This window comes from Monodon monoceros, unplaced genomic scaffold (assembly GCF_005190385.1).
Source record: "Monodon monoceros isolate NGI ecotype Baffin Bay Population unplaced genomic scaffold, NGI_Narwhal_1 Super_Scaffold_6, whole genome shotgun sequence".
Classification (NCBI taxonomy): domain Eukaryota; kingdom Metazoa; phylum Chordata; class Mammalia; order Artiodactyla; family Monodontidae; genus Monodon; species Monodon monoceros.
Window position 1 is genome coordinate 72,869,389 of NW_021703783.1, and position 27,912 is coordinate 72,897,300.

The 27,912-nt window shown below is 37.2% G+C and overlaps 1 long non-coding RNA gene across 1 annotated transcript in view; it reads right to left on the reverse strand.

The window, feature by feature from the left end:
* Positions 1-277: 277 nt before the first annotated feature.
* Positions 278-27,912, reverse strand: part of LOC114885873 — a 211,256-nt gene continuing 183,621 nt past the window's right edge. Inside the window, exon 3 of the long non-coding RNA XR_003791204.1 lies at positions 278-405. This is a non-coding gene — a long non-coding RNA (uncharacterized LOC114885873). The remainder of the gene's footprint in view (positions 406-27,912) is intronic.

Sequence of the window (27,912 nt, forward strand, 5' to 3'; positions counted from 1 at the left end):
AAAATATACTAATCTCTAAGCAATTGAGTTAGATTACCTGGAATAGGGGCCTGGGAGCTAACCAGTACCCTTTAATTTAGAAATGGCAAAACTCTGGTCCAAACTACCATGTTTCAGTTATCTATTGCTGTGTAACAAACCATCCCAATACCTAATGGCTTAAAACAAGTTGCTATTTTTGATGATTCTGTGGGGCACATCTCGCTGGCTCTTCAGTTCCACATAATGTCACCTAGAGTCATTCAACTGCATTCAGTGGACCAGAAGGTCCAATAAGGCTTCACTCACATGACAGACACCTTGGTGATCTTCTGCACGGCCCCTCTCTCTCCACATGGCTATCTTGGGCTTCCTTGGAGCATGGTGGCCTCAGGTAAGTCAGACTTCTTAGATGGCATCTGGATTCTAAAAGAGAAGAAGGAAAAACTGTTAGTCTCATTCAAGTCTTAGCCTTAGAAGTCCCACATCACTACTTCCAAATTCTATTTGTCAAAGCAAGTTACAAGGCCAGCCCAGATTCAGTGGGGGGAAATCAGTTCTACTCCTTGATGTGAAAAGCAGCATGCACAATCAGGGGCTGAGTAACTGCTGGTGGCCATGCTTTGAGATTATAGATCACACATCACCAGTTCCCAATCCTAAAGTCATGGCAGACATTTCTATCCCATCATGGCAGTCTCTCCCATTGGTCCAGTACGTGGTCTCAGAATTGTTCTCAAGGCTGTACCTCAGAGGTCAGAGGTTAATAGACTGGAGTTACCATGCAGGTCGAAGTGTATTGACAAACCTGGGCTATTGGGAAGATATAAAGTTCTAAACTCTCCCTGCTGTGGCTTATGAAGCAGAGGGATTGGCATTCTCAGGGAAGATTAAGAAAGCGCCAGTGGCCTCATGGCCCTGTCTGGGGGCGGAAGGTCAGTCTCATGAGTTCTCACAGTAATCCTGTGAATTAGGAATTTCAGGTTTTGTTACTCTCCTCTAGTTTATAAATGGGGAAACTGCAGCTGACTGAACACAAGGCACCATTTTAGGTGCTACAGAGGACATAAAACTTACTTAGACATTGTTGCAGTTCTTAGTATCATTTTCTGGCAAAGGAAAGGCATTTAAATGACTAATTATAATACCCAACAGAATGAAATGAGGTTACCAGAGAAGAAAGGGAAAAAAAGATTCTGGAAGTCAAAGGCAGGAAAGAATAACTCTAAGTGGTGTGATCTGGCTGGACTTCATGGGGGACAAAGATGGTAATAGGATAGCTTCTTCAGAGGAGAATGATTTGAACATCAGGGGATTAAAAGAAATATTGGGAAAATTAAGCAAGTCGTAAAATATCTTTCGTAAAAATATCCTATTTAAGATCATGTTTCAAAGAAAAAGATGCCATTTCATGACATCATACATTTTGGTTGCAAAAATTATACTAAAACAAACACAAGTTGATTTGTTACTTGTTAATTCTGAGAATTCCCATGTAAGTATACATGCATAACTAAAGAGCCCTTGAGCCACAACTAAGGAGCCTGCCTGCCGCAACTAAGGAGCCCACGTGCTGCAACTAAGACCCAGTGCAACCAATTATATAAATATAAATAAATAAATAAATAAATATACATGCATAATATAAACTTTAAAAAATGTATATTTTAATAAAGTTAGTTTCATAATTTTAGTTTTCTTTTTGAAATGGATGTCCAATCAAACCTATTTTTTTACTACTTACTATGAAAGTTAAGACCCTAGTTTTGGTTGATTCATTATAAGTGGCATCTTTTCTGGTACCAGTTATTTTGGGGTTATAAAGTTAAGGCATAGAAAGTGCCTATCACATGATGAGGGCTTCATGAATTTTACTCTTTGTGCTATAAATTTCCATGGGTTTTGACAAATGCAGTGTCATGTATCTACTACGCCATTATGATTTTTATTTGTTTAACAAAGTTTATATGGTGCTTACTATGTGATAGATGCTAACTCATTTACTCCTTTCAGCAACCTTATTAGACAGATACCATTAGCACGTCATCTCTGGTATAGGTGACAAAATTAAGACATAGACAGGTTAAGTAATTTCCTTAAAATCACACAACTAACATGGGTAGATCTGCATTGAGAACATAGGGCATCTGTGCTCCTAATCACTATACACCCTGCTTCCCTGGTGTTATAATTATTTATTCTACTTTGCTTTTATGGCTTTCTTCTCTTCCTCTTCTTCATCTTAAAACAATTTTCCTTTTACCATACACTGAATTTAACTCTTACCTGCTACATTTCATTACCAGCCTTCTCAATTTTTAAAAAAAAATTTCATATGTTTATTCTTCATTCAAAATCTAATCATCATTCTAACTAAAGTTTTTTAAGTAATCACATTAAAATATAATTTATTCTATAAGTTGGAGACCAGGTACAATATAGGGTAAGGGAAAAAATACATAATTTTTTTATTGAAGTATAATTGACATATACCATTATATGACTTTCAGGCGTAAAACACAATGATTCGATACGTGTAAAAACTGCAAAATGGTCACCACAATAAGTCTAGTTAACACTTGATCAATTGTTACTGAGTTCAGAAATTTGAGGTGTGCAGACAGATAAGAGCTCCCTGCTGAAATCATTGCACAAAAAATGACAGTTACTCTGACACCAACACGCTGTCCAGATGAAGCACAGCAGCTGACTGACCCTTGTCTGCTTTGGAAACAAAGGCACTTAAGAATCCAACCTGAGATTTTAAAGGAAAGGCAATCTGAAAAGTTAATACAACCTTTTAGTCAGTTGTAAATGGCTTCTATTTCCCTATCATTCTCAAAAAAATACAAAAGCAGACTTTCTGTCACCTTTAGAAATTCTAGGAGCTGCTAAAGAAATGGATAATATTTAGAAGTGGATTCCAATCTCTTCTGTGTCTTTTCTTTGGGAAAAGAGGGTGCATATCTTGAAGATATTTATAAAAAGCTTCTAAGGAGACACAATATCTAGACCAGGACACATTAACTATTCTCTTCTCAATGGATTTAGAGTAAAAATATACGTGGAAAGAGTCAGCAAAATTATTCAAGCAAATATCATATGGGTGTTTAGAAAGAAGGCCATTCAATTCACTAGTTACTTCCTACATATTGGTGTAACAATCAAAATCGATTTTTGTCAGAGGAATCTGAGCTCAGAGAGCAGACAATTCAAGTTTGATATTCACTTGGCTTTTAAAAACTCAAAAGGCAATATTTCTTGGAATGCTAAGACATTCTACTTTTCACTGTGCTATGAGCAAGGCCAAAATTGAGGCCAATGACAGTGGAAATTATACTACTAAACCCTGGGTATTTTCCTAAAGTTCTCTGATGGATAATAAGGCGGAGGTAATTAATGTCAATTGAGTGCCTGCAAGGTACTAGACACTTTTAAAATGTTTCATTTAAACCTCCCAACAATCCCATATGGAAATTATAGACCAAATGAGGAATTTGTTGTTTTTAATGCAAAGGAAGTTATTCAGTGTGAGAAAGCTGGAACTGTGAGAGACGTTCATTCTCTTTTTCACATAGCGAGTGGTGGAGTTAGGACCAGAACTCAGGTCTTGAGTCTCTAAGCTCCATGCTTATTTGTTCCACAGTATCTGTCATTAGCTTATGAGATGGAGCTGCAGGGTAGGCTGGAGGAGGTGGGTGCAGGTAGTGGGAAGGCAGCTTCAGAGAGGAACGGGTAGGGCAGAGACGAGGGCGGCCAAGGTAGGGAAATGTAATCAGGGGACTGGCTGGCCAGGGAATACTTGAACAGGAGCCTCTGCCTTGATGGGTTGGCTTAAAGTCCCAGGTTTGATTCCATTTTCTCTTTCACCTATTAGATCCAGTTCATGGGCAGTTTCCCACAGCCCTTTAAGAGCTATCTCCCTTCCACTGGTGGGGTAATGCTAACCAGAAGGCTGAGGTGTTGCAGGCCTTCTTCAGCATGGCAGTATTTCCAGTCATTAGACTATTTTCCTCAGGGCCTAGCTCCAGAGAGGTCTTGGCTTCTCAGCCAAAAGGACCTGGGATTGCCAAGCAGTAACTCTTTAATTTATTGCCCCTGTTCTACATTCCTGACCTGTGAGTACTTGCAGACACAGAGACCAGCTTTCCAAAGCCCAGCATAAGCTGCTTTAATTTTGTCATTGTCCTATAATTTCATGGAAGTGGCTGCTATGAAGCCAACAAATGACTAATAAAATCCCTCTGCCCACTCATTTCTAATGTCATTCTGGAACTCCAGAACAGGGACCATCTGGTCATGGTGCTTACTTTAATATAAAAGAGGGGCTGAGTTGAAAATCATATTTCTGAGAGAAGGCTGGAACGAAACTTCTGTTTGTGAACCCAAAGCACAGCAAAACAAGTCTAGCGTTTCATTTGGGGCAGTGATGAGACACACTGAGTGCTGCATAGGCAGCTCTGCCTGTGGAGAGGTTAAATTTTGACACACACACACAGATGATATACAGATATCAATCAGTACTACTAACTGTCACATTTATTGAGCACTATCAATGTGTCAGGCAATGTGCAACGCACTCTGGATTATTTTGTAATAGGCAAGTATTAGTGTACTCACTTTATAGGTGAAAGAAGTAGAGACTTACGGAAGTTAAGTAAACCTGCTCCAAGTCACACAGCTAGTAAATAATAGAGCGAGGCTTGGAAAAAAGGTCCGTCAGTTTCTACATATGTGCCCTGAGCAACTGACTTACTTGACTCATTGCAGTAAGGGTTTTTGGAAGAAAAGCCATCCTAAGCAATGACTAATCTTACAAGCACGTAAATTTTCGTACCAGAAAGCTATGTGGAGATTTTTTTTTTCCTATTTTACTTTGGAATTATTTTAGATTTTACAGAGAAGTTGCAAAGATAGCAATAGAGTGCTCCTGGCTACCTTTATTCAGCTTCTTCTAATGTGAACACCTTAAATAACCATGCTACATTTGTCAGAACTAAGAAATTATCTTTGGTACAATACTAATAACTAAACTACAGACAGATTGTTCAGATTGTGGTACAATTTTTATTTGCAAGTTTTTCTTGTGACTTTTGATTTGATCACCCTTTTTAGGATCTATGTTTTTTTTTTTCTTTTAGTAAACTTAATTTTTTCTTAATTTATTAAGACTGGTCTTTTAGAGCAGTTTTAGCTTCACAGAAGAATTGAGAGGAAGGTATTGAGAGGAAGAATTGAGAGATTTCCCATATACCCTCTGTTGCCACACATGAACAGCCTTCCCTATTATCAACATTCCTTACCACAATGGTACATTTACTACAATTGATGAACCTACTTTGACATGTCATCATCACCCAAAGTCCCTAGTTTATATTAGGCTTCACTCTTGTTGTATATTCTATGGGTATGGACAAATGTGTAACATCATGTATCCTTCATTATATTATCATACAGAATAGTTACACTGCCTTAAAATTCCTCTGTGCTCCACCTATTCATCCCCTCCCTGCCAACCCCTGGCAACCACGGATATTTTTTACTGTCTCCATAGTTTTGCCTTTTCCAGAATGTCATGTGGTTGGAATCATGTAATAGGTAGCCTTTTCAGATTGGCTTCTTTCACTTTTAAGAAAACTAAATATGTATTTAAAGTTCTTCCATGTCTTTTTTTTTTTTTTTGCGGTACGCGGGCCTCTCACTGTTGTGGCCTCTCCCGTTGTGGAGCACAGGCTCCGGACACGCAGGCTCAGCGGCCATGGCTCACGGGCTCAGCCGCTCCATGGCATGTGGGATCCTCCCGGACCAGGGCACGAACCCGTGTCCCCTGCATCAGCAGGCGGACTCTCAACCACTGCGCCACCAGGGAAGCCCTCTTTTTCTTTTTGTAAACATCTTTATTGGAGTATAATTGCTCTACAATGGTGTGTTAGTTTCTGTTCTATAACAAAGTGAATGAGCTATACATATACATATATCCTCATATCCCCTCCCTCTTGCATCTCCCTCCCACCCTCCCTATCCCACCACTCTAGGTGGTCACAAAGCACAGGGCTGACCTCCCTGTGCTATGCGGCTGCTTCCCACTAGCTATCTATTTTACATTTGGTAGTGTATATATGTCCATGCCACTCTCTCATTTTGTCCCAGCTTACCCTTCCTCCTCCCCGTGTCCTCAAGTCCATTCTCTATGTCTGCATCTTTATTCCTGTCCTGCCCCTAGGTTCTTCAGAACCATTTTTTGTTGTTGTTTTTTTAGATTCCATGAATATGTGTTAGCATACAGTATCTGTTTTTCTCTTTCTGACTTACTTCACTCTGTATGACAGACTCTAGGTCCATCAACCTCACTAAAAATAACTCAATTTCGTTTCTTTTTATGGCTGAGTAATATTCCATTGTATATATGTGCCACATCTTCTCTATCCATTCATCTGTTGATGGATACTTAGGTTGCTTCTGTGTCCTGGCTATTGTAAATAGAGCTGCAATGAATGTTGTGGTGCATGTGTCTTTTTGAATTATGGTTTTCTCAGGGTATATGCCCAGTAGTGGGATTGCTGGGTCATATGGTAGTTCTATTTTTAGTGTTTTGAGGAACCTCCATACTGTTCTCCATAGTGGCTGTATCAGTTTACATTCCCACCAACAGTGCAAGAGGGTTCCCTTTTCTCCATACCCTCTCCAGCATTTATTGTTTGTACATTTTTTGATGATGGCCATTCTGACTGGTGTGAGGTGATACCTCATTGTAGTTTTGATTTGCATTTCTCTAATGATTAGTGATGTTGAGCATCCTTTCATGTATTTGTTGGCAATCTATATATCTTCTTTGGCGAAATATCTATTTAGGTCTTCTGCCCATTTTTGGATTGAGTTGTTTATTTTTTTGATACTGAGCTGCATGAGCTGCTTGTATACTTTGGAGATTAATCCTTTGTCAGTTGCTTCATTTGCAAATATTTTCTCGCATTCCAAGGGTTGCCTTTTCATCTTGTTTATGGTTTCCTTTGCTGTGCAAAAGCTTTTAAGTTTCATTAGGTCCCATTTGTTTATTTTTGTTTTTATTTCCATTTCTCTAGAAGGTGGGTCAAAAAGGATCTTGCTGTGATTTATGTCAGAGTGTTCTGCCTATGTTTTCCCCTAAGAGTTTTATAGTGTCTGGCCTTACATTTAGGTCTTTAATCCATTTTGAGCTTATTTTTGTATACGGTGTTAGGGAGTGTTCTAATTTCATTCTTTTACATGTGGCTGTCCAGTTTTCCCAGCACCACTTATTGAAGTGGCTGTCTTTTCTTCATTGTATATTCTTGTCTCCTTTATCAAAGATAAGATGACCATAGGTGCATGGGTTTATCTTTGGGCTTTCTATCCTGCTCCATTGATCTATATTTCTGTTTTTGTGCCAGTACCATACTGTCTTGATTACTGTAGCTGTGTAGTATAGTCTGAAGTCCGGGAGCCTGATTCCTCCAGCTCCGTTTTTCTTTCTCAAGATTGCTTTGGCTATTTGGGGCCTGACCTCAATTTCTATGTGCCACATCAACTTTCCTTCAGGACATATCTTATGATTGGAGTTCAATTTCAATTGTCTCTCTAGCTTGATATTTAGGTTTTTGTGTTCTTATTGTTGGACTGTACCCTGAGTCTGCTTACTCAGTAATCACATTTCATAAGGGAAGACCCAAATCCCCATGTGCTGACCATTAATTTATCCCATTTTTACAGAGAAAATGTGAACTTAAAGTGAATGGTCTGAATTACATAGCACACAACTGGAAAAATTAAAAGACACAGGGAAGGAGAGAAAACTTCCTAAGTATTCTTTAGTTGTTAGGACAAGTGGAGCTTAAAATAAAAATTAAACAGAGATCAAACATCATAGAAAGGTATATTTTGGAAAAGAACTTAAAAGTCTTTTCCCTGCCAAATGTCAGAAATATTTTAATCCAGTTTTGGAAAGGAATGTTGTCATAATTCACAGTATTTAAACTTGGGCTTTGACCAGGCAAAACAAGTATTAAAATCAGACTTAACATGTCTGAAACAAATTTATCATTTTTTTTTTTCTGAAGTCAGTTCCTCCTCTTGCCCTTCCTGATTTTATTATTGGGTCTGCTGTGTTCCCAGACACAAGGCTAGAAAAGTCAGTATCATTTTTATTGTGTTCATGCTGATGTGCAATAGGTTACCAGTTCCTGCTGACTTTGCCTCTGTCACTCCCATATTTGCCCATGTTTTTCCATTTTTACTGCTGCTATTCCTTTGCTTAGGTTATTTTACAAACCTCTTGATCCATGTGCTTCAAGTATATGTGTGGGCAGTTTAATTTCTAATGTATAGTCGCTGCAGGTCATCAATTTGTTAAAAAGCTTCAATGGCATTCCCATACCTACTGGATTTAGAATAGACCTTTACTCTAGCTGTTGAGGTCCATACCCTTGCCCCACTTTACCAGATGTATCTATTATGACTCCCTTCTTTGTACACCATAAACCAGCCCTACTGGTTTGTGTTTTTCCTTGAACGGATACTGTCGCAGGTCGTTTGCACATGCTGTTTCTTCTGCTTGGGAAGGCCTCTATTCCCACTCATAATATAAGCTACTGGCATACAATGCATGAGGGGTTAGCAAACTACAGTGTGAGTGCCAAATCTGGCCTACCAGACTGTTTTAGTCGACAAAGTCTTATTGGAACACAGTGACACTCATTCTTTTATTTTCTATGACTGTTTTTGCACTGAAACAGCAGTGGGAAGTAATTGCAACAGAGACCCTATGGCCTGCAAAGCCTAACATATTTACTTTCTGGTCCTTTACAAAAAATACAAGTTCTAATTCCCAATACTAATCCCCTTAACTGAATACCCAATTTAATGTGTTTCAGCAAAAATTTGTTGAGCTCCTACCATGTGCTAAATATACAAACACGGAAAAGAAATGGACCATCACTCAAAGAACTTACTGTCTAAAAGTTATGAAAAATCTATAAATTAATTCCTCTACAACATGATAAGTAAAATAACATCACATATAGGAGATACCTAGAAGCAGAGAATAGGGAGTTATTGATCTTTTGGAGGGGTGAAGAGGTGGGAGAAAAGAGTTTAATAGCTGAGTTGGGTTTGAAATTATGTACAGGAGTTTATCCTAGAGACAAGGGATTAAAGTCATTCCAGATAGAATAACAGCAGACACAAAAGTGTGGAGGAACATAACCACATGGTCTCTTTGGGGAACCTCAGGTAGGCTCTTACGGAAATGAAATGGAAAGAGATTGGACTATGGAGTCATATTAACCTGTGTTCGAAACTTGACTCTGATAGTCATTAGCTTCATGACTTTGAGTAAGTCTTTAGCTTCTATTAGCCCCATTTTCTCACCCTAGCAGTATTTACGTGAATTAACTGATGTGACATTGGTGAAAGTTTCCAGCATGTTTGATATAGTGTATGTGCAAAAAAAAAAAAAATGTGCTTCTTGGTATGTAGCAAAACAAAAAAGTTCATGTAGGTGAGCATGGGCTAGGAAGAGTAAAGAGAAAGATATGCATCAGCTCAAAATACAAAGATACCTAAAAAAAAACAAAACAAAAACAAACAAAGATGCCTGCTCTTTTCTCTGTATCTCAGTCTCAATTCTCCCGGTAGTACTTTTTCTTTCCTGTATTACAGATGGCAGGTGTGTTTATCTCATCCTTTCTTCCAAATGGTGACCTCCCTGAGGGCAGGGATCTTTTCCTTATTCCTTTTTGTATCTCCCAAAGTGCCTAGCACTGTGTCATATATAGGACAAGCCTCTGATGAATGCTTGCTGAATTTTAAATCTTAGATTGTGAAGGTATTTTTACAATAATCAACCTGTTATTTTATGTGAAATTGAGACCAATGAGTTGTAAGATGTTTGACTTGCTCAAGCTTGTCCACTTTAATGATCACAAGTCTAACTTGTAGTTTCCAAGAAGGTGGAATTTGTTTTTGTCCTTTCTTCTACTCTTCCCTCATGCGTTCATTCTGGGGCAGTTTTCCCTTTCAGAAACGCCCTCCACCTCACCCTCCAGGTGTCCACTGCTTTTCCAGATATGGCCTCTATCTGTTGTTACATTCACATTGAGATGCTCAGGATTTGTATCATACCTTTTCTGGGAAGGCATGTGGAAAGGAAAGTTAGAATAATCAGGAGTGGATTGGTAGTAGGATTTTAGGCATCAGGAGGAAATCAGTATGTCTTCAAATCCTTTTGCAAAAGCAATCCTTAATCTACCATACATAAGGGCTGTCCTATGGGTCCCAGAACTAACAGAACTTTTAAGTACAGCAGTAATAGCTATCATTAAGAGCTTACTAGTAGTAGACACTTTGTATGAGTTGTGTCTCTCCCTCACAACACTCATGTGCGTTTACTATCCACTTTCACAGATGGGGAAACTGAGGCTCAGAAAGGTTAGGCAACTTTCACAAGGCCACATAGCTAAGGAGCAGAGTCCATATCTGCCTACTTCATCAGAGTCTCTGACAATACCCTTTAATTGTCCTGTAACTGGGAAGGAGGTTAGATAATCTTTCAGGCTTCAGTTCCCTACGGGCATTCCTTCTTTCCAGAATTTTCCAAGGTAATGCTCCTTAGAATATTTGCCTGAAAGCAAGTATTTACTTTGCAGGGTCCAGTGCAAGATAAAAATGCACAACTTCTTGCTGAAAAAGCAGGGAGGAGAAACTATACTCAATATTTTGTAATAACCTATAAGAGAAAAGAATCTGAAAAAGAATATATATATATATGTATATGTAACTGAATCACTTTGCTCTACATGTGAAACTAACAGAACACTGTAAATCAACTATACTTCAATTGACAAAGAAAAAGCAGTGGTGGGGGGAATGCTATCAAAGGTATTAAAAGGTAAACTTTTTTTTTCTTCCATGGCCTCTCTCTTGACTTATCATGGTGTTTTTTATTTTTTATTTAATGTCATTCTAAGCAGAAATATATTAAAATTTTAAAGTATTTGCATGAACTTTACTGTTCATTTTTATATTGTGCAATGTCAGTTTTGAACGCAAATGTAAGAGCATATGCAGAATCGTTGAAATAACACAATTCATATTTTGTAGCTCATACGTTCATATGTATTCTGTTCTTACCAGAAGAGTGGAAATGCTGCCCTGTGTTTACATTACTTCTTGATATATACACATTGTACCAACACTCTCTACATTCAGCTTACTGATGATTAAAGAGGAACTGAAAGGACAAGGAACTATGGGTTGCCCTATCTCTCCCTTTCCTTCTATGTCATCATTTTCAGTGAAAGTGTCTGGCTAATGCAGGGGAATAACAGGAGTAAAACATGATGGGATTCTTAAATTGATTATGTTTCTTAGAATCCCATTGCCTTTTATCTCTGTTCAAAGCATGTTCTTGTTCAGGCTGTAAGTGCAGACTCTTGGGCTTTCAGTTTTAAATGTTACTTGTACTCGCTTTCAGTCTTGCTGAACTTGCCCACGTCATGGGTCCACCAGAAATCTGTGCTTATGGGGCATCACGAACACTATATGCAAATGGGGTGGCAAGGAATGGCAGACATATGTTTTGTGTATATCCTCTCTGCTCATGTGCACGCTCCATTGCCCCATGGAGCCTCGTTTATAAAATACAAGTTCTAAAATAAAATTCTTGAGAATTTCAAGATGGCGACAGCAGAGCATTAAAGCAAGTGTGGAGCCCCTCTAGCTGTACATGGTTGTATGCCCATGAATCTGACCCTGCCTGGGAGTTATTAATCAGTGTGCCAAAGGGAGAAGTTTCCACAAGCCAAACTGTGTAAACTTTCTCCTATGTCTTAGTACCTTTAACCACTTATCAACCTTCTTTGGCCAAGTGTTCAAATGCCACTCAAAAATCTTCAACTCACCCAGTCCTTAAGGTGAGGAAGAGAAGCCTCAGGCCATTATCTCAGATGTTCAGAGTCAACTCAGCTTGTTTCTGATCTTAGTAACTGTACTTGTCTTCCCAGTGGCCGAGCTCCCACCCCACACTCCGGCTTTAGGCCCTAACTGGTCTTGTCCGTATTTATCTTTCATACCCCATCTGAGTCTATATCTTAGTATAAGTACTTTTAGGGTTAGTCTATAATTTACTATAATACTCAAGAGCAAAGCTTCAATGATAGAAAGCACAATTATTTAAAATTCTCTATTCTTAGCTTTAAGTGAGTTTTCCTTTTGTTTTTATTCAACATTCAACAAGTATTGACCAAGTAGCTCCTGCCATGAGCAAGAGCTCTTTGTAGGACTGGGAGGGGGCAAAGGTAAAGATACTGTGGTCACTGACTTCCAGACAGTCATGCTCTAGCCTTGTGGGCCTTGAATGTTGTTACTAAATGTATCATTTAAATTAAGAAATGTTCCAGGCCTCTCCTTCTCTTGGCTCCTTTCTATCCCAGAAGCGTGGTTTATGAGATAAATTTAAGGGCAGGTGCACTGGGGTCATTTTCCTAGATCAGCTCTCCATGCCCTTTCTTTAAGGGGTGATGCTCTTAATACAAACTACACCCTATATTCAAGTAAATAAAGTACACCCCTTAATCTTGAATGCTTGGCCAAAATTTTCAAAACTCTCTAAGTACGGTTTTCTAACTGATTTCCAGACTTAACCTCAAAGAATTATACAAGGTTTCTAGTGTCTGTGGCTTCTTCCATTTCCCTTAACTCTTAATCAACCACTTCACTGTATGGAACTTCTCTTGGTTGCATTTTTAACTCCTTCTCTTTAAAAGCATTCTTGATTTCAATGCCAAGGGTGCAGAGGACTTCCTGTTCTCAATTTGAATTAGCAAAAGATTTGGCTTGAATGGTTGTAGAGCTGTAGACATACTTTAATACCACTTCTGACATGACAGTTCAGTTTTAAAGGTGGTGGATTGGAAAATTATAGTTAAAAGAACACTCTTCTCCAGACTGGTGGTGACATGAGTCACGGGAGAGGGAAGGAGTTACTATTTACTTAAAATCACTTTTGTCTGTGACTTGGGAAACTGGATTATCATCAAGAATTCTGCTTCATCGTGGCCATAGTTCTATTTATACTAATTAGTCATTTATTTATTCAACAAAGAGTTTCTTAAGGGTTTTACCGTGTGTCAGTTACTGTGCTAAACTTTGAGAATACAGCAGAGAAGGCACAGCCCCTGCCATCTCTGCAGTAATTACAATGGAAGGGATATGAAATGAAAGAAGAGTATGGTTAAGGCTAATAATAATCTGGTTTTGAGGATTAGGGAAGACTTTTTTTTCGATTTTTTTAAATTGAAGTATAGTTGATTTACAATGTCATGTTAGTTTCAGGTGTACAGCACAGTGTTTCAGTTATACATACATATATATGTGTGTATATATATATATATATATATATATATATAGCTATTCTTTTTTAGGGAAAACTTTCTGAAACAAGATATAGTTAAGCATCTCAATCATTGGTTTTCAAATTTTAGAGAACCTTCTGATTCCGTAGGTCTGAGACTAGCCAATAATTTGCATTTTAAACATCAGATAAGTCTAATGTAGAGGTTTTCAGAGTACTCTTCAAAAGGTATTTAACTAAGCCACTTTATATTTCCATTTTCGTTTCCATTTGTATTACTCCTGGAAAAAAATGCAGTGGTATTTTTTTTCACAAAAAGATGCACACTTTGATAATACACTGCAGAGAGAGCCATTTGCCACTTTCATTTTCCTCCTGTAAAGAGAGTTGTGAGGTTTTGTCATGATGTTCGATCATCATAGAAGAGACCGAGAGCTATCATAAGGTTTGCTTCAAGACCCACCGTTATTGCAAAGATCTGAACCATGTTTAAAAAAAAAAAATCTGAACCATGTTAGGTCAATAAATATTTTTGTAGAAAAGAATCATGTATTTTTCTTGAGAATATGGAAATGGGCTGTAAATGTGAATGCACATAAACATAATAAGAAGAACTAGATGGATTAGACCACTTTCACTTTAACAGAATATTTTACTCAATTTCCTTAGCTTAGTAATTATTTTTTAAAAGATGTAGGTGTTTAGTAATATTTTAAAGACATATTTTTAAAAACATTGAAGTTGACATTTTTGAATTAGCATTTTATTAGAACACAATCTAATTTCTAAATCCGGACCATGAAGGACTCAGCTAACAATTATAGTCTTGAAGGGGCTTCAAATCCACCTTAATGGTACTACATCAACCAATGAACCAGAGGCCACACTTCAATTTTTAAATAGCGTATTAAATAATTAAACAGCATATCAAATTATGTTTTGGATAACTGTCACAGCCTAACTTTTTAAGCACTCTTAAAAAAATTGTAAATGGTTCATTAGAGGTAGTTTTGAAGCCAAAAATGCTAACGCAAGTCACGTGGAAATCCTAAAAGGAACTTGGCATGAAACAAAGAATGAACTTGTAGCTGAAAATAGCAGATTAAACAAAAACTCAATCAGTGTGGCTATAACTGAAACATATGTACGTAGATGCAGTAGACTTTTATGGTAGACACACTGATGATCTAACTTTCTCTCTGTGTCAGTTTTACATGCTTTAACAAATGCCTTTGTTTAACCAATTTTATGATTGATTCCACTATACCTTGCTATGGCTGTGAATGAAAAATGTATTTCTTGACTTTTAAAACACCAGGCCAGGAGGTACAGAAAAAAAATATTAATCTTTATATCTAATTTCCCATCTTTATTGACACAAATTTCTTTGTCTTAAAACTGAAAGAAAGCTATTATTTTATGATGATCACCAGTATGCTTGTTAACTGTGCATTTCCCCCTGAGATATGCTTCAATTTTAAGGTAGTGCTAGTTATTTCCTTCATGAATTCCATTATTCTGAGTTCCAAAGAACATTAAGTATTAGTCAAAACCCAACATTTATGTGATGTAGATGTTACCACATTCTATGCAGTGGCTGTTCTTTGCTGGTGTTCTAAAAATACTGTTTTCCATTTATATGACTTCAATTCAATTCTACATAATAAAATCATCTTTGGCTGAGAGGATATAATGGCAAAATTCCTATAATCACACAAGACTATACGTTTTACATGGCACGCCTAATTGCATTTTTTAAGGAATAAAATGTTCTGGGGTTCTTTATTTTGTGATTGAGCCAGATGAGAGCACGGCCCAAGGAATCCAGAAAGAATTGAATCTAAAATGCTGAATCAGCTTCAAGTCTGTTCATCAGCATTGCAGTTCAACGGAAAAATAAATCCTAGATGCAGGAATTTTAATTGATTACACCAGTTCAATCAAAACAACTACTTAATTCAGTGACCATCTCAGCTCAGTCATTTATTTGACTGGGCATGGAAGGCAGCGTTTAAAGCAAAAGGGTGGCAGTAAACTTGGTTTCCAGTTCCAGTTGTCACTACTAGTTATGTGACCTTGGGAAAAACATGTCACTTCTCTGGGCCTCCATTTCTATAAAATGATAGGAATGACATTTGATAATGCCTAACATCTTTTCTGGCTGGAAAATTCAATACGTCATTTAAAGCAGTTGTTCTACCAGCATCGTTAAAAGGCAACTCAGAAAAGACAGGATTGATGAAGGGTGTCAAAGACCTTGGCCTACTGACATGCACCGACTGTTCCTTATATGAAATGACTGACTCATCCCCGACCACCCAGCTTACTCATTCAGGGCTGATGTCTTCACAACATCTTTCAGGAGGGGAGATGAGACCCACTCTAACCTTTCTGAATCAATTATACAACAACTCAAAGGCAGCAGGTTCAAAACATCAGAGATGATAGATTCAGACCTGGGAATGTGCCAGTATAGGAGCCTCTTCTTCCTCCCTGTGAGTCTTACAAAGATAAACAAAAGATAAACAAGATAAGTAGAAGATACTGGGGGAGGTGGAGGAGTGAGGCTCGAATTACCATCTGCAAATGTGCATATATCTGCAGGTGTCAGGGTCTGTGAATTCAAAATCTCCCTACCCAACCAACCAACCAACCAACCAACCAAAAGGAGAACATTTTCACACACAACATGTGAAAACTATATTACACTTACATTTCTTAGCCTGTCTGGAGTTATGTGTGTGTGTATATATATATATATATATATATGTATGTATACATATATATATGTGTGTGTATATATATATATAATGTGTATTATATATATATACACACACACACAAATTTAAGTCACAAGTTTCAGAATGTGACTGAGTATGGCTGCTGCAATAAATGTTAACCATAGAAATTTTAGGGCTAGGCTGGGTTTAAATTCCAGCCTTAATTCCTTCCTGAAGAGTTACTGATACTAATATTTTCTGTAGTGTATTAGCATGGAATCTAATTCTAAAACATTTCCTTGTGTGAAATGAATATTTTAAAGATCTGACTCATTCAAAGCATTCATCATTTCCTTTATAACTGATTTTCCTCTTAGACTATATAGCTCTTGGATCCTTCATAATATCACAAGGTTTTTCACAGTTCAGAGGTTACATATTCAACACGTAGTAGACTTAAATCTAAATTGGATTTTAAAATGTAACATTTTGAAGCCAGAAGCAAATAAAAGCACCATAGTATTCGCAAAAGTATTTCTGAGAAGGCTATGTGGTAAAGAGGAGAGGTTCTGGGATTTGGTCTTACTGCACCTGGCATGGGTTTTACTCTCAGTTCTAACGTAAACTCGGGAAATTAACTAAAATGTCAAGGAGCTCAATTCTGTCATCTGTAAAATGGGTTTGATAATACTTTCCCCACCTACTTACAAAGGCAGTATTGAGATCAAAGAAACAAATTCATGTGAAATATAATGCTTAGGACACCCAAATTGGATTAAACCCCATAAAAACAACACTTTACTAACATGTGGAGTCTACTGAGCTTGTACTCTCCATCCTAAGACTGATATTAAAATTGTCAGTTGGGGGTTCAGCTATTCCAGGTGTCATTAACAGCAACAGAGGGGCTTTTTAATGCAAGGAATAACTGAGAATGATTGAATATACTACAGAATGAGAATGAGAAACAATTCACCGTAAGTTAATGATGAAACAGATGATAAAAGGGTGGGCCTTGTGTTAACATCCAGTTCCTCCCTATTGGGAATTCAATCATTTCTCTGCCTTATGTGGTCTGGAATCCGTTATCTGTCCATCTCCAGATTTCGTATCTCCTAATGTTTGTCATTTGTGTTTCCTGTAATTATGCGGACTCATTGGAATGGTTAGTTTCCTATATCTGGCTGTTTGCACTTTAACTAGAGCTAATTTCCAGGTTCCATGGAATTTGCATCCGGTGAGTTCCACATCCCTGCTGTCCTCTGGGAAACTTGGAAACACTGGTTATTTCCTATAGGGAATGTTGTTAATGCTACGTGTGCTTCCTGTTCTGTTTGGTTCTATTTATTGAATGTCTACTGAATGTTTAAGATTGTTTGGAGCCCACTGGATGCAAACATGCAACACCTGTGAGGTATTACCTGTGAGGAACACTTAATCTACCTCTCTATCCTTTCCTGTACAGGACTGCATTTTTCTGAGCTGTTTTGTGAGGATAGGAGGGGTCAGACATGCCTGAAGTTTTGGTAAGGTGAGAAAATCGTTTATGGTGAGTGACTTGAAAATTACCCCACTGCTGTTCAGAATTTATGAAGTCGAAGGTACATCCTGGGTCTCCTCATCCTCCTCATCATTATTTTCATTATAACTGTCATTTATTGAGTATCTAATATGTGCTGAGTGTTTTATATGTGTCATCTCATGTAATCCCCATAAAGACTCTTTAAAGTATGTTATTTGACAGATGCGAAAACACACGTGTAAGGAGGTGATTTCACCTCTTTCCCAAGGTCACACAGCTAGTTGGACTCAAGGTCATGTTTTAATCCTAGTCCCATCTGCCCTTTGCCAAAGCCATGATTTAATTACACTCCTCCTTCATGCCCCTTGTCCACCCCAACTGTAGCCACTCAGGACTGTAATGTTGAACTTTTTAGTGTCTATTTTTAAGGCAAATTTTTTTCAGAGTTAAAGGTTTTAGTTAAATACAGGGTTTCATTAAGATTTGCTTCCAAAGTGTACACTTAACGATACAGTGATGGAGTCTTCACTTTAATCCTTTAAAAATTTTATCAATATGTGTTCTTAACATCATAACTTCTCAGAGTAAGACACAATATTAAAGGGAATTTAACTGATGCCTGCATTTCCTCTATAGCATCTTTGGTGTCAAGCTTCATTTCTGAACAAAGCGTTCCCACTGTCTGCCCAGGCATCCCAATTCCCTCCTTGGACATTTGAGGCTTTGAGACTGAATCTCTGGTCTCTGAGCAATAATGTTGGTGTTAGACTGAAAGGTGTTGGCCCAGGGAAGTCACATGTAATCAATACCTGTACACAGGATGTACTTCAGTCATTAGGATTGGTGTTGAGAAATTTCTTTTATCTTGCTCTCACTTGTTTAGATTATTGGCCACTAAAATACAGAAATGTAAACTTGCCTAAGAGTTTACTATTCCACCATTTGCATTCTTTCCCCAACGGAAAATGTCTACCTTGAATGGTAGGATTCTGAAAAGACTCAACTTTATAATCACAACACATTGATGAGTCTTTATTGATGACTAGCGATGAGAGTAAGCTAAAATTTCTTTATGCATTGTCAGACATTGTGTTAAGTGTTTAGGGCCTTCTTTTGTTTAATCTCATGAAAAGGAAATACCACCTACGGATGTGATGAGGACTAAATGAGATAAGACAGAAAAAGCACTTAAAACCATGCCTGTCTGGATTCCCTATAATCCTTGGTGAATGTAGCCATGATTATGATCAGTTACTTCCTTACTCTTAAAGGGGAGGCTGGAGCAGGCTGGTAATGGATAATCGCCCTCAATATTAACTCACATTTTTTACTTGATACCATTTTCAACCTGCTGTGAAACTCTATCCAGACCCTAATGTGACCCTGTATCTACTCTGCTGGCAATTTCAACATGAAATGTTCTACCTTTCACTGCTGATCAAGTCTGTTTGGGGCAGAGGCTGATCTGAGCTCTGATCACAGTGAAAGAGAATCTACTGCCAATAATAAACAGTGAGACTGGCCAGACATGATCAGAGACTTGACCTTAAAGTGCTGACACAAGAGCTGGAGGATTTGAATACCGGGAACGAGCAAGTCACAACAGCTCCTGCAGGCCTCGGGGACTAAGGTATAGACAATGACACGCATTTCAGTAATAGAGTCCACACAATGTATCACTGGGAAACCAGGAACCAGCCCGAAACACTCAGCATTCTTAACTTGTTTACCCAGAAACTAAAGGAAGGAGAAGTCAGTGATTAGTAAGAAAATGGTTCATGAACAAGCTTACTCTTGGGTGCAATTTCCTTTACTGAATCCCAGAATTTCCACCCACCACTGATCTTGATTTCTTTTTTTTGCGGTACGCGGGCCTCTCACTGCTGTGGCCTCTCCCATTGCGGAGCACAGGCTGCGGACGCGCAGGCTCAGCAGCCATGGCTCACGGGCCCAGCCGCTCCGCGGCATGTGGGATCTTCCCGGACTGGGGCACGAACCCGTGTCCCCTGCATCGGCAGGCAGACTCTCAACCACTGCGCCATCAGGGAAGCCCCACTGATCTTGATTTATAATAATGCATCCATAAGTCTCACCTCCAGCACGGGAAACTAGAAGAGGGCGCTCCCTGTTTTCTTTTAACATGGTGAGAAGAATATCTGGGGGCAGTAGGTAATCTTTCAAATTAATTAATTATAGTGTGTGAAATTGGGAATGCCATATAAGAACAACAAAAAAGCTCAGTACTACTTTTCCAGATTCCAATCAACTCTGTATTTGTAAAAATGCTCTGAGTTAGAAAAATTTTGAATGGAAAAGGGATTGAAATTTACCTAATAGAAAACCTTTCATAGTGGTTTGGCCAATTCCAAGATTACCTAGGTCAGACTGCATGGCCTCAAGATCATAGTGAATTAGCAATTTCCTAGGCAGAAATTGCCAGAAAACAGGAGGAAATCAGATGCATAAGTAGAGATTTGTGAAAATTGGGAATGACAGGAAAAGGAAAACTTGATTTCTTACTATGTGTATTAGGCACTTCATTTAAAAATTAACCTTGTTTACTTTTAAAAATCAAAACAATACATGTTCAAAATTTTAAAATTCAAATACAATAACAAAACTTTTACAACCAACTTCTCTCCCCCTCAATCCCAAACCCATTCCCACTTTCAACCATTTTAGCAGTATCTTTTGCTACTTACTTCCATATGTTACGCAATACATTCATGATGCTTTTTGATTATTTTAAAAAGTTTTAGACATTGCCTACCGAATAATGATTTCCTGTAGGGAAAATGAGGAATATCTCTCTTATCTCAACCCCTTTCCCCACAGACCTGATATGATTCTATCCAAATTTCTAGTTAAATCAGTAAAGTTAGGACAGCCCACAAAGGCTGATCCAGGTTGAAAAATTGAAGGGAATGATGATTTTTTTTTACTTGACTACTTGTTTTTACTTGAAATTACTGTCAAAGCAGCAAATTAGCAATGCAAAATATACACCCAAGCATCAAGCTACAATTATATGGACAACTGGTCTTCTGTGCCTTTCTTTGTTTCTCTCTGAGGTACAGACTGAGTTCAAGGTTTCAGCAGTCCACACATTGTCCGGACTCCTGTAGGTCAGACGAAGCTGGACCGGGAGGTCATAGCTATTGAGCTTGCCTTTGGTGATGGTGGTGGGCACTGAGGCTATGTCAGCACTCCAGGCCTACACAATTATTATAATTGGTTGGTCTATAAAATAATTCTATTCAGAAAATATTTCTAAAATTTTGTCTAAAAATTCAAAATAATATGTATTCATACACAGTGAAGTTTTAAAAATTCCTTTTATGATTATATAAATATTAAAAATAATATAGAACAATTATTCTTGGTACCTATTTCTGTAATTTAATCATTTAAAGTTATACCTAGATCTAATATCAAGACACTGGAAAATTTATGACGAGTGTAATTTTTAATGGTCCTATTATTTTCATTTTTTCCACAAAATTGCCTACAGTCTTCCTTAAGGTTGCATTTTTTAGTGGTTAATAAATTTGACATCTTGACAACCTTAACTGACTTTTCTCTGTTGACCATAAATTTTTTACTGAGAAAATACTCTCTCTAAAGCTACTGAGGTATTTTGTAATTGCAGAGTAAATTCTGCTCAATGAAGGATAGTCTTAAGGGAGTTTATTGAATTGGATAAATATTTTATTCTAACTATTTTAAACATACTGCCTTATACCCCTCATTCAGAGTGCTTCCTTTTTCAAATATTTTTAGGAAACAAGACACATCAAATAGGCTTTCTCTATTTTTGCAGTTATTTTAATGTTTTACCACATTTAGATGCTGCAGCATCATGTCTTCTTAATTTTACTGCATTCCACTCTAAAGAAGGAGTCCTTAAAAAAATTTTTCTTACAAGTTGAAATATTTCAAAATACAACTATAGAATTTCAAAATTAAATTCTGTTCACCATGTGAGCTACCATCATTTAATTTGCTCAATTCCTTCCTTGATTTTAAAGAAATAAATTATAATGTCTTTTCATATGCAAAGTTTGTTTTTAAGAATTGCAGTTACCAAAAGCTTCAAAAGCCAGTTTGAAGCTCCTTTATTTTTTAACATTTTAATAAAAGTTTTCTAACTATCTCTGAACAAAATTTAGAGTTATTTTCAAAACAGAAGTTTAATGCCATGGTAGAATATTTATAATGGTACAAAAAGTAGTATGTATATATATTATATATATATATAAAACTACTAGTATATGTACAAGTGCAATATTATTCAGCCATAAAAAGAAAATCCTGCTACTTATGACAACATGGATGGACTTTGAGGGTATTATGCTAGTGAATGTCAGACAAAAAAAGACAAATACTGTATAATCTCACTTATATGTAGAATCTAAAAAAACGCTGAACTCATGGAAACAGAGTAGATGGTGGCCGTCAGGGTCTGGGAGTGGGGGAAATGAGATGTTGGTCAAAGGTCACAAACTTACAGTTAGAAGATGAATAAGTTCTGAGGAGCTAATCTACAGCATGGTAACTATAGTTAACAATACTGTTTTATATACTTGAAAAGTGCTTAGAGAGTAGATCTTAGATGTTCTCGCTACGGAAAAAAAATAGTAGTTATGTGAGGGGATGGATGTGTTAACTAACCTTATTGTGGCAATCATTTCTCAGTATACATGTGTATCAAATCATCACGTTATACACCTTAAACTTACACAATGTTATAGATCAATTATATCTCAATAAAGCTGCAGGTGAAAAGTGAGTAAGAGAAAGATGGGTAATTGTTGATTACCTTTCAGGTTTAACTATGAGTTAAAGTGAGTATCCTGTTTATTACACATGCATCTCATACACTGCAGACAAAACTTTTAGCAGAAGGCGGAAATACAAAGTGGAGACCTATAAAACCACTATGGCTGATTTCAGTGCCTCAACTAATGATAATAATTTGTTAAGAAATGACAAATTCTAAACAAATTGCAGAACAAAGGGGATGCCAGGACAACGTGTAAACTGGGCCTATTTCAGGCAAACTAGGATATTTGGTCACCCTATTGACATGTGACCTGTTTATTCTCTCTGGAAGCCTTTAGGATCTTATCTTTGGCCCTGCTGTTCTATATTGTTGTGATACTATATCTTGGTGTGTGCCTTTTTGTTTTGTTTGGGTTTTTTTTTTGGTTTGTTCTTCTATCTGGAAACTCATTCATGACCTTCATTTTCTTATATTATTTTTTTGATAAATTCCTTCCCTCTGTTTTCTTTGTTCTGCCTTTTAGAACAGAGAAAGGACACATCTCTTGGATTGATCCTTAGACTTTCTTGTCTTTTATCTCGTATTGTTTCCATATTCTTGTCTTGTTTCTTTACTCTCAGGGAGAGTTTCCTAATATTATTCCCTAAACTTTTAATTAGATGTCTTAATTCAGTGGCATATTTTAAATTTCCATTATTCATTCCTCTTATGATTGTTTCATTTTATTAAACATTTTATGTCTCTGGGGATAGTAATTGTAATATTTTGAAGTTTCTTTCTACTTTCTGTACTATTTCAATACCCTATTATTTTCCTTTTTGTTGTTGTTTGGCTTTGTTCCTTATGTTTTTTTCTCATACTCTGGAGGTATTTGTTATCTCTTTGAATCTGAGGCACTGAATAGCTACCCAGATATACTCTGTGTGTGATAGTCTTTTAACTGGTCAACTTTATAGTAGATTAATCTGCCTTTTCTTTTTTATTCCTGTATTTCTCCCTCTTTCCTTCCCTTCTTTCTTTAGTTCTTTTATTATACTAATACTTAAATATATTCTCCCTGTAAGATATAAACAGCTGCCCATACATCTTTGACCACGCAAGTTTGATCCTAAAACTTATACTTCAGATCCTATTTAGTTTCCAGGAATTGAGGAAACTTTAATGAAGTAAGAATTTCATATGGCTTAAAATATATATTGTGTGGCATAGACAGAGAATGAAGTGTTCTGCTTAATAAAATACTATGATTAACAAGTAATCAAATATAAATCATGAAAGGAGTACCAATTTCCAAATATCTAGACAAAAATACAACACATTGAACAGTATTTTTATACAGAGAATCATTAACTATTTTCTTGGTTATCCAAGAGACATTTTAGAACCATGGAGGACCTGTGTATTTTCATTCTAAATACTATTATATTATAGGTGTGTCACTATAATAGTAATAGTCAATAAAGTGTTTTATTGTATTCTAATGAATAATAGAATTCCCTATAGTAAAATTATTACAATCTCGTGCATTCTGGTGATTTCTATCATCTATCTCAGGGTCAGAAAATGTATTATGTAAAGGGCTAGATAGTAAATAATGTTGGCTTTGTGGGCATAACAGTTTGTTGAAATTACTCAACATTTATACTGCAAAGCAGCTGCAGATAATATGTAAACAAATGAGAGTAGCAGCATTCCAATAAAACTTTACTTAAAAAACAGGTGGAAGGTCAGATAAACGATAAGGCTAGCTCTGGCCAGAATAGTCTTATAGTTTGTAAGGCTATAGTTTGCTGATCTCTGATCTATATGCATATAATTTCCAATCCAAATTTCGACTGCATTTTAAAATGTTTCTCTTTAATTATATTTCTAACACTAGCACCTTAAACTCAAAAAGATCAAAAACAAGGCTCAGAATGTCCATACCAACCATATGGCTGTACCACCACATCTATTTCTCTCATTTTTCTTTCATTCTTTGTTCTCCAAAATGCATTCCCCTTTCTCACCCTCAAGCTCTTCCAATCAATTCTTAGTTCTCTTGTTTCTACTTTCATGATATATTTCACATCTGTCTTTTTTTTTTTTTTTTTTTTTTTACTACATTTCCTTTGTCACCATCTTTCATTAACTTGTCTTTAGGTTTTCATTAATTTGTCTGGATTCTCACTGTGGTCTCATATGTGGCACCTCTACTTCTATGCTGTATCCTTTCTAGTTCTACATATCCACAGCTGCCAGCTTAATCTTCCCGTAGCATAGGGCTGACCCTACTGCTTCCTAGCTTGGGAGCCATCATCAGTTCCTTTTTAACTAAGAACAAAGCCTCAAACCCAAATCTTTCATGATCTGGACGTACTCAACTTTACCAAATATCATTTCTCACTTCATTCTCTTATGAGCTCAATCTCAGCTAAAGTAGACAACTTGCTTTACCTTTCATGAAAACCCTGTGCTTTCCATTCTTCCCATCCTGTACATTTGCTTGTGCTATATGCTGATTTGTCTAGTACTGCAGCAGCCAACATGGTAGGCATTAGCCATGCAGTTGCTGAGTTAACATTTCACATGCTCAGTAGCCATATGTTATACAGTATCTACCATGTTATACAAGGAAGATATAGAATATTTTCATCATTGCAGAAAGTTCTGTTGAGGCGCTGGCCTAAAATACACTGCTCACATTGCCTCACATTTAATCCTATATGATCTTTATTGCCTAGCTCAAATAACACCTCCTCTGTTGACCCACTGCTTTTTGTAATAGCATTTTTTCTGTGTTGGTGTTATGGCACTTACCACTTTCCATCTAGAAATATAGTGACTTAAATACATGTTATGCTCTAGACTGTTATTTCTATTTGTTCATTCTTTTGTTTCCTTGTTAACAACTAATCCAGTGCCACGTACATAGTAGATATTCAAAAAGGATTTGTTGACAGGTCTCACTGAAACATTCTCTAAAGCTTTGTAAAAATGGAAATATTTCCATAACAAAGAGTAATAACTCTGCTTCACAAACTTACCAGTGAGAATTAGCATAAAATTTGAGACATGGAAACTATATTTAAATGATATCCTATTTTAGAAAGCCTAATGATAAATCAACATGATTTCCATAAATTGTGATTGATTTTCATCGGCTTGGGGAGGCAACATAGCATAATGAAAAGAAGATGGATGTGAGTTCCAGATTGCCCTATATCAGAACCCTGTTTCCATCAATTACTGACTCAGCTTAGCCAAGTTACTTAATTTCTCAGCCTCGTGGAGATGGTAATAGCTACCTGCATTAGTTGAAACTCTTTGATAGCAAATGGCAGAAAAAGAAATCAAACTAGCTTTTTCAGAAAAAGATATTAATGGACTCATGTAACTAAAAAAGCCCAGTGTTTTCAACATCACTGGACCTGTGTTCTCAAATAATGTCATAGCTTCATTTGAGGGAGGCTCTTGCTACCGAGTAGTGAGATGACCACTGGAAGCTGAAAAGATCACATGTTCTTTACAACTCAGGATCCAAGAGGAAGAAAAGCTCAGAAAATGTCTCAGGAGGTACTCTCATTGGTCTGTCTTTCGTTAGGAACATTTTTGAATCACCTGTGGCTAACAGATGGAGAGTCAGGCCAGGCCTGGGTCAAATGACCAAACTGAGGCCTATGGTGAGGAAAACAAGCCCGCCGAACAATATGGATGGTGCAGGATTGCTACAGAATGGAGGCTGGTTCTCCAAAAGAAGGAACACTAGACAGACAAAACTGGTTATGTCCTCTAATTTAGGGTGCAACATTACACAGCTGCAGCAGGCACTCTCTTCATTGTACTCTGTGTGAATGGTGCCTCTTAGATTTGGGCAACGTGTAGGATCTCTCTCCCTTATAGGTTTGTAGTAATGATTAAATGGTACAATATAAATTAAATGACCGGCAATTAATAGATACTCAAAAAGTCTTCTTTTTTTATTTTTTTGCACCTCTCTTTCCCCGCTTAAACTGAGAAAAGACATCAGTAGTGATTAAGGTCTGGATTAAACCCCTCCAGATTTACTAGCACTTGCTCTGAAATAACAGAGAAAGAAATTATAGTTTCCTCCAATATTTGTACCTCAAAGAGCAATCTTCAGTCAATACAGAGGGTTATGACTCCAGTAAGATTAAATAAGTTACAGATGGTCCTTTGTGTTATTATTAGTGCCTCCAGAAATGCCATATTAGCTCAAAATTGCTTGGTAAATACCCTATAATTCAAATATTATGATAGGTAGAACTCTGGTCTCCATTCACCTTTACTTCTACCAGAGAATGGTCCTATTTGTAGTTTAACATTCAACAGATTAACATTTATCAATTTAACAGTTTAACATTAAAATTGTCCTTTTTCTGCTAATGAAGAAACTTTCAAATTATAACAAAGAAATAAGTAACACAGAGAAATTTTTCTCTCTCAAATAAGTCCAGAAGTAGGAAGTTCAGAGGTTGGTATGATAGTTCCATGGTATCATTAGATGCCCAAGTTTCTTACAGCTTTCTGTTCCCACATCTTTAGAATATGGCCCCATCTTCATGTTCTCAAGAAGGCTGTCAGAGCTCCAGCCATCATATCCACTATTCATAAAGGCTGGAGGGAAAGGGAAAGAGCAAAAGGGTACCTGCCAGAGGATTTAGTCCTCTTTGCAGAGCTTTCTTGGACACGTCATATTGTGTCTTCTTTTGGCTAGATCTGTTATGTTAGGTAAAATGAAAGTTAGGTAATTTAGTTTTTATTGATTTAAGCTAGGCATATTGCTGCCCCCAATAAAAACTGGAGCTTCATTAATAAGAAAAAGGAGAGCATAGCTACTGAGCTAGTAACTAGCAGGCTCTCTCACATACAAATTATCAGTATCTCTAAGGTCTTGTTTGAATAAAAGGTTTTAAACCTTAAAGAAAAAAAATCTGAAAACCACTGATGTAATCAAACCCTAAGAAAAGAACAGCCATGTGTGTTTAATTTAATAGAATGATACTCAAAAAAGGCAGGATGACTGTGACATTCACACCTTAGGTTCAAAAGCGTTACACTCAACCCTGTTCGTTATGGACATTTTGAATAATTAGTAATACTGATGGTCACTTTTTACCACTTCCTTCAGAGGCCTTTGAAAATTGAGTTTGTAGCTTCATGCATGTGTTCCCATTCATCATTGCCTTCTCAGGGTGTCCCTGTACCCACTGGGACCAAGAGATGACTGAAAATGCAGTCAAATAGGAAATGCATGATGTGTGCAATTCCACATCTTGGAACTGCCACTGAAGCCCAGGCTGCCTTCTGGGGATTCCTGGGCCCATGCTCTGGTCCTTCCATAATCGCGGGGTAGTGATTATGTTAGCAAAGGAAATGGCTCATTCATGTGGTTGGGAACCAGAATGAATATTTGGAAAACACACACATATTTAAATAAACTAAAATGGGTTTTCTGCTCAGGACACCAAGCTGGTTTGCCTGTGACATCAGCTTGCTTTGAAGAGGGGAGGGAATCATTTTTACAAGCACTTATTCAGAT